At 38.8% G+C, this 8,729-nt stretch overlaps 1 pseudogene; it reads left to right on the top strand.

Moving 5' to 3' along the window:
- Positions 1-1,901: 1,901 nt before the first annotated feature.
- Positions 1,902-2,073, top strand: LOC138223525 (U2 spliceosomal RNA; annotated as a pseudogene).
- Positions 2,074-8,729: the final 6,656 nt, after the last annotated feature.

Raw genomic sequence — 8,729 nt, 5'->3', positions numbered from 1 at the left:
AATTGGAAAAAAAACAATTTTGTCAATGAAAACCGGTGTGTGTGTCTCTCCCTGCTGGATGTCCCTCTCACAAACTGCTGAATGAATAAAATAATTTTATTGAAAACGAGTTTGCGATTGTCTGGTCTTTAAATTCTTGAGATACACGATTCCATATTATATTCCCTTTTAATCAAATTCTAAAAGTATGCTTGTTGACTCCGGTATCACGTTAGTTAAAGACTTCGTAGCTTACAATGTTTAGGGAGAAATGGAATACTGGTGTGTATGTTTTCTTTAAAGTACCGAGACCAGCCATATACTGTATGTTTAAGTTCCAAAATTAATATAATTTAATTTGCAGTATGCTCAGGCACTAAGTAAAAGGAGATGCTTCGTATTGCTTGACTAATTTTTAAAACTAAGTTATAAATGCAGACGCTCCCTCGATGCGCTGCTCTGGTGCGTCGGCTCCTGTCTGCCGTAAGCGTTACAATATACTAAATACTAAATACTAAAGCCAATACTGGCTCAATGGGCTTTGACGTGCTAATGCGTTGGTTTAACAGTTCGGGTGTTGCAGGCTTCCAATGTCAACTCGACTCGATTGGAAGACAATGAACGTATTTTAGCCCTAAATGAATTAATAGCAAACATGGTTTACATAAAATACATTTTTCCAAGAAAGTTTATAATAATACGATCTATAGTTGAAATCTGAGCCTACTTTAAAAATAAAGGAAAAGCATTTTCAGAGAGCAATCACGCTGTGTTTATGTAGAAAAAGTGATTAGGTTTATGAGCAATCTAATTACCTATTCGCTTAAAACGCTATATAAAATAAAGTTTATTTAGAGATGAATGATCAGTGTCACAGTTTCAATAATGTGAGTCGTGAAACTAACACAGCACCACCGGATTTAATAACGCAATAAAAACGCTATAAAATAATGTGACACAGTACAGCACAGTACAATAATACTGACCATGACTTTAGAAGCATAAACTACCTTACACTCAATTTAAACACAAGCTGTCTTTCTGTATGAACCTCTAAGCTGGTTCATACAGAAAATGTAGAAATGCATTAGCCTGATTATGATTAAAAAACACATAATTAAACACGCGTTTGCGATTTAAATCAGAACACGATTTAAATCAATATAAATGTTTATATTGTAACGCATACTGTCCAGCCTCCATTTCTCTATAAAAATTTACTGTTGCACACACACACACAATAGAAGCAGGAACCGCTGTCAGAAGGGAAGATATGTTCAAAATATCGCAAATATCGATCATGTTGCGATATTTTGAAATATAAAAGTCAATTGATTGTCCATAATATCGCTTACCTATTTTTTCGAAGAAATGTTTGTTAAAATAAAAGTCCAGCACCAGCTGGATTCAAACACACAACCTGCCAGTTGGTGTGTATTTTTTTCTTTAAAGTACCAAGACCAGCTATATACTGTATGTTTACGTTCCAAAATTAATATCGTTTATGGCCTTCACACACGTTACAGTATGCTCCTATTCTTTTTATGCTCAGCTACTAAGATTTCCCTTCAGTGGTAAAATTCAATATCTACAACGGGCACAGTAAAGACGTTTACAGTAAGTCTTTCTACGACAGACCAACGGACCACAAGTGCCCCTGTCGGTCAACCAATCACGCACCGCGGTACCCCGTGTCATCATACCTGCGGTACGTGTCTGTACCGCTCACTTTGAATGGCTGCATCTGTACATATTGCAGCATCTGGGATTTACAGGAGGATGATTGCAGAACACCGGCAAGTGAAGTGCGCTGGTGGGGCCAAGAGGTGAAAAAGCCTCTGTGTTCTAGCAGACCCTTATTGGCCATTTTGCCAGAAAGTTCTATGTGTGTTTGGCTTGGATGATGCTTTCTAATTGCTGTAATTTTTTTGTATTTTGTATAAATACAAAAAAAAATGTAATATCTGATACATCCCCCATCGGGGGACCACTATTAAACGGATTTTTGAAACAGGGAGCTGGATCAGGAGCTTGTTCTGTCCTCTCCACACATCGGCCCGGTATTGCAGCGCCTCCGGGAGCGGTGCACCACCTTCTCTCAGCGGTGAAAAGACAGACGTAGCCCGCCCGCCAGCCAGCAAGCAAGCAAGCAAGCGAGGTGGACTGGAACTCCTTCTTGAGTCCAGGTCCGTCTCCATCCTCATTCTGCACAGTTTGTATAAATCAAACAACCCTGTACTCAAGGATTTAGAGATCTGACGAGCAATCAAGTGTAGCTGTAACGGAAGAGATATGGGACAGACTACAGCCCGAAAATTGAGACAATAGTATGAAAGGTTTAAATTGGTTATGTGCTTGGGATAGACTGCCAGTGCAGGAAGTATTACATAGGCATAAACTGACACGATCCCCGATTTGCCCGAGGTCAGGTTGTAATGAAATATACAGTCTCATGTTTTTGATTGCAAAATAACACAGTTAACATGGAGCAAATATGATAACCTGTTTATTAGATTGAAACCTGGATTTGTGTTGATGGAGAAGAAAGGTTATGGAAGTGGGACTCAATTATTGGTACAAAAATATTTTATGGTTCCTTTTTAGTTTAATCAAACGTGTGTTATGGGACAGTACGTAGTGAAGTACAGGTGCGATGGGGGAGTTTGTTGGTTTGAGGCGATTCTGGACTTTCTATGAATTGGTACATAAAAACAAATCTGAGCAAAAGGACAATCCTTTTGAGGCTTTGATGATGGGGGGGGGGTGGAATCCACTTCTTTAGCTGTAAACATATATAGTACTCTTCATTGTTGAGATGAACAGCTTAAAATCTTCCTTAAAATCAGAGGCTTTGATTTCATGGGAATCCTTCAATTGGTGTTCCTTGTAATCTTGGTTTCCATATTCTTGATCCACTCAACCAAGAAAAGTATTTGGGAATGTCATGGTAAAGCAGTGTCTTTGCAAAATCATTTGAAGCACAGAGATCAAAGAAAGCTACTAGGTAGTGGCTTTTGCATCAAGGAGGGCTGCTTGATGGTTTTTGAGAGAAGTGGATTGGAGGGAACAACTGACTTGTTGTCCACAAATACTTCCTGACCTTTATCATGATGATTGCCTCATGGCCACCATCTGGCCTCCTTCTCTTGTACAATGGATAACCATCCTGATCAGTTTGAGTTTCTTGTAGAACTCTCTTGGATACTTCTTGGTGCATTTTCTGTCCTACATACATGAGTTACGATTGAAAGGACCACAGGGCACAAGAATACTTTTTTTTCACTACAACAGCCAGAGCAAGATATGAGCGCGAGATAGACCTCTCTTTCGCCATTTTATGGTATACAAGTGGCATCTTGAATCACCAACAATTTTGCTCTTTCTTTGGAGATTGATTTTGGCCAGGCAAAAGATTTCTGTATCTCCTGCCATGTAGGGTTGCATGTGAAAGTAATGGATAGGTCAGGTCTGACAACTATCCAACATAAGTCATGGCATCTTGAGTCTTTTCGTCAATGTATCTTGGTCCTCCTGGGAACGTGGAAGGTAATATCACCCTTTCCCCCTGCCAATGTTATTGACGTCTCCATTACTGGTGATTAGATCGCTCAGAAACCCGTATGTCTCGGGTTGAAATAGTGCCCGATTTTGGCAAATTAACAAAAGATACAATTTCTTGCATTACGAATTTGTCTTTTTGCATTCCCCAGCTTGCTCTCCAGGAGATACATAGACACACAGACAGGGAGAGAGAAGCTTGGGGTAAATGGCGGGGTCAGCCATTTATACAGCACTCCTGAAGCAGCTGGGGTTTCTCAGGGACACAGCAGAGTAGGATTCCTCAACCAGCTGTAGGATTTGAACCAACAAAACTTATCATATGCACATATCCTTAGCAACAGTGCCACTGCTCTGCCAAAGACACTTTCATTTTTTGCATCCATGTTAATGTACTGGTGGAATAGTTCTGTGCTCTTCAAAATGTGTTTGGAACCATTTGATCTCACCATAATCTGGTAAGCATAGTAATCACTTGCAACTACTGTCTTTCCTGATGAGAGCGATAGAATGTTGATGAAGTAGCCATTTTGTCCTATCCAAAATATTGCTGGGTACTGGAGCACATCATAAAGAGGACATTTCCAAAATTCTCTGTAGGGAATCATCACTCAGATGAAGGATAATGTCACGTTTCTTGGATTTGAAGGTGGGCATAAATCCTGGCTCATTTACTTCTTTTAAAGGATTTGGAAACATGAATTGTACTTTCTGATGTTTGAAAAGAAGCTCCTGGACTTTTCTGTGTCACATTCCATCAAGGAGAGAAGAGGTTCTGGTGGTTGTTCTATTGGCAAAAGGTTTACATTTCCATTATTGCAGCAAAGACCTGCTGGTTCATCTTTCCACTTTTTTGCACACCACACTCATAGCTCCAATTTCAACAGCTTTGTGTTGGGAGATGTCCACAAGGTTAATGTAATCAAAAGCTGCATTGCAAAGCTCAAACCCTCTCTTTGAGCTGCTTTTCATGTTTGGTTTAACTGTTGCGTTGCTTCTCTAGTTCATCTGTTTCAGCTTGGTGAGCTGCAGCTGTTCAACTGTGCAACTTTTGAAGTGACTTGGGTCTTTTGGACTTTTGAAGTGACTACCCAATGATCCAGACCTCTTCTTGGGTGGCATATTTTGATCCATTTTAAATTAAATGATTTATTAGAAGAAGATTTAAATCTCAGGGGTTTTATAGTCATTATCTCTCTATAATCACAACGTCACCATTATTTGCAAATTTGTGCAGAGCGCCACCACCTGACAGTCAAAAAACGAATATCGTGAATTAAGCAAATTTACCCTCGGCATGTTTGGAAGATCTGCACCTGCAGTAATATGATGGGGGACAGAACTCCCATCGATTTGATACAACAATCCCAAGTTTTAAATTAAATGGTCAGCCTTGAAATGAGACCACAAATTAGAAACCATAAGAAGATTAGGGACTTTAACCGGGACAGTTTCTGTGTGCAGTTGGCAGAAACCAGATCGAATAACTTTGAAGAGGATAGTGCACTGTAGGGTAGCAGAAGGTTCCGATGTGCACAACACCCTTAAGTTAACACATTAATATCAATTTCATTAAAGTAGAAGTAGTTACCCATGAGCACCTGACTGTTGGTTATGATAATTAAAAAGTGATTTAGAAGTTACAAAAATCAACAATTTACTAAATATACTGTCTTTTCTTTTCTGTACATTTGCTATAAGCTTGATAAAATTAAATTAAGTCAGCCTTGAATGTGAAAGGTTTTAGGTTAAAAACCCAATGCAAGATGTACTTGTGTGCAAAATAAGATCTTATGTAAAGAACTGACAAAACACTGCAATTTACAGACAGAAATGTTACCATCTTCCAAATATTGACAATTCTGAAAGCTTCAATAATACCAGCCAGCTTCTTTAGTTTTTATTTCTCCCCATATTCAATTTCACTTAGCCATAAGTGTACTCATTATAGACATTCTTTTCTGCATTCACTTTAAAAACACTTGCAACAGAATAGAACAACTTGATAAACCCTACTTTTTTTTAAGCAATCTAACCAAAACCTTCTATACACCACAATTAAAAAAAACCTATTCCCTTAATCTTATAGTCTTGGGTAAACTCTGCTTTGTACTTCTAAGCTTAACCCTTTTTTGAACTATACACTCCAAGAGAACATTCATTTCAAGATCCTACTCCTAGCTACACTCTTTAGTCAGTCTTATATAGCCCAGGTTCTGAGCTCCAGGTGTTAATTAATTGATCACTTGTCCAATGGAAACAGAGCATTTGCCTGCATTCTCATGCCCAAACCTAATAACGTTTACAACCCAATATCTACAGTTTTATACTCCTAACAACATTTTAAAGAAACTGACATTTGTTTAGAAAAACTTTACTATTGTAAAAAAACAAAGTGAAGAATGACTTCAAAATACTGAAATGTGTAAATCTGGTATTTTAAAAAACAAAAAATACAAGAAGTAATGAAAACAAAGAAAAATAAAGTGGTCGGCAACATGAATGGCAATTTATGTACATTTTAAAAATAATAAAATACAATATGATTGAAACAAGTGTGTTATGCATTACATGATTTTATGATTACATAAATAGATAAGATGGAAAGTAGTTTTTCAAAATTGTTATGTTTTAGAATATTTGGTAAGAGAAAACTTCATTCTTACTTCCTTAAAGCTCAAAATAACACTTTACAGATGAGGCCCAATTAAAAAAAAAAAGAAAAAATGTTTTTTTAAATGTAGTTATTGGAGAAAGGGTACTTTCCAAAAGTAGTTTAACACAAGTTTTAAAAAATAGCATTTTGCAAACAACTTTTAAATCTCTGGAGAGAAATTGTGAATGTTATATTGTAAAGCACAACTGCTTTGCACATTTAAATATTAAGTGTTTGGTAAAAAAAAAGAGATTTTGAACACACAAAATAACAACATTACCAGTTGAGTTCTAAGGACATTGATCACAGAACTTGTATAAAATGATCGTATCAGTTTGCTATTTATCTGTTCTGTGGCACACATAATTGTATTCCTACTAAAAACCTGATTTGGGAAATGGGACTACAACTTTAAAACTAAATAATTTCTTGAATTGGATGTGATATTTTAATATTTTAAATGATTTTAAATTGATTTTAATTAGATTAAATGTTAAATTCCTTGTAATAATTTGAATTCATTTGATTTGCCGAAATGCTGCATAGCGATTCCCACTATGTTACTGTTTTAAAAAAGGGTGTAAGAAAACCGGCTCAGGGACGCCAAATATGTAATCATAGCCATAGCAAAATTAAATGTAGTGGCTCTCTGAAGGCACCAGTTCTGTAGGGTTTGGGCATTTACTGAGACAATTATTAATTGTAGCAGTAAATCACAAAGTTGATTCTTTTGATGGCTTTAGAATCCAACCATGCGACATAACTCAAACACAGGTACTAATACACGAGGATACATTTATTAATACATAGAATATGCATGTAAACCTAACAGATCTTATCGAGAGGGTTATCAGAATACAAAAGGTATATTCGGTCAGTTACAAAGTGTTACACATATCAAGAGGACATAGGTTCACTCAAAACAAGTACATAACTCTTAGGAATTAAATTGATATCAACTGGTTGGGATAACAATCGAATTCTCGAGCTGTAATGCATTGAAGTTGAATACTCATCCAATCTCTGGGGATTCAGATCTCCTGCGGGCACAAAGAAACAGTTGCAGGCTGTTGCTGTCCAATCCGCGCTCTCTGGCTCGGTGCCAGGCTGTGCTGTGCGGCTTGCGACGGTGCGCTGCTGATGCTCACTGTTGGCTTTAACTAGCAAAGTTTGTGCACAGGAGAAAAGATGACTGTGGGTCCCAGCAAGTCAGGAAGAGGACCGGTTCGTTCCTGATGAAGAGCTAGTTCTGAATAGTGATTCAGCTGTCCACAGTTCCGACCTGTTCACGAGGCCTGCTGCTGGTGCTAACCTCGGGTGGATCCTCTGGTTATTCTCTGGCAACCTCCGCTCTAGACTCTTAGAACAAAGGAAAGTTCTGGCACTCGGACACACTGGCCGTTCCGTGGTTGTCCGGGCTGAGTCTTAGGATGGTCAGGAGGCGCGCTGCATGTCCTGCCCTTCTGCTCCTGGGCCGTCCTGCCCCGGAATTCTCCTTTGAATTCCCTTTAGAAAAGTCCACAGAATTCTCCTGAATCCTTTCTGAATCTTACTGAATCTCACTGGCTCTCTGTGTTGCCTGTTTTTACCTGGAGGAACTTCAGCTCATTGATTGGCTGAAAGTTCCATGGGCATCAGAGTCCCACGTGGGTTACTCGGCCCTACCAGTCCCTGATTGGTTGATCAAGGTGAGATATGAGTCAATTACTCCTGACACTTAGGAATGCAGTCCAGATGTCCATCTGGCACTCCCTAGACAGATAGGCACCAATGGATGACCATTGATCATGATAGCCAGGCTTAGCTAAGTGCATCCCCCTTTGGGAGCTTGTTTCTTATCAAAAGAAAACATCTTAAATCAGCCTGCATGAATAGTTTCTCTGTGGCTGCACCACAGAGATGAACAGAGAGATGAGGCCTAATTTGGGAAAGCTCAGAAACACTTAATTCTTTCTTATTAATAAGCCTCGCCGCTACAAGGGCATGACACGTTCTTGTGATTTCTGTTCAGAAAACATTCTTGTCACAATATTTGAAGAGAGCTGGTGTCAGTGTCGCAGGCCTTCAGTGTTCTTGGTTTCTTTCCAGACACATTTTTAACAGTCTAATAATTCATGTACGTGTGATTATGTCACAGATTGTAAAGCCTAATGCAGGAAGTCCATCAGCTTTGTAAATGACTATGCCACCTGCTAATGATAAAGGGTGCCAGGACCCTTCTCCCCTTGCCAGAGGTTCTCTTATCTCTCAGAACCACCTGCACACGAGCAACAGGCACTAAAACTGTTGAATGGCAGTGCGCACAGATGTATTGGCTAATCTGGGTCTGGTAAAAACAGTGCTAAATGTTGTTCCTGTGTTTAATTTTGTCTCTAGTCCTTTATTTCCCAAGAATCTAACTTAACTTACTGTGAGGATCAGGTCCCACACCTGTTGAGCAAGAGACCTGGAATGAATCCATGCCAGGCTAAAAGCCAATCCTCAAACCGCCTCTCAATTTGTCTTTCCAATGTTTGTTCTCCGGAGAACAAACTGG

This window comes from Lepisosteus oculatus, chromosome 16, assembly GCF_040954835.1.
Source record: "Lepisosteus oculatus isolate fLepOcu1 chromosome 16, fLepOcu1.hap2, whole genome shotgun sequence".
Lineage (NCBI taxonomy): Eukaryota > Metazoa > Chordata > Actinopteri > Semionotiformes > Lepisosteidae > Lepisosteus > Lepisosteus oculatus.
Note: the sequence above shows the minus strand (reverse complement) of the source record. Positions and strands in the feature narration are given on the sequence as shown.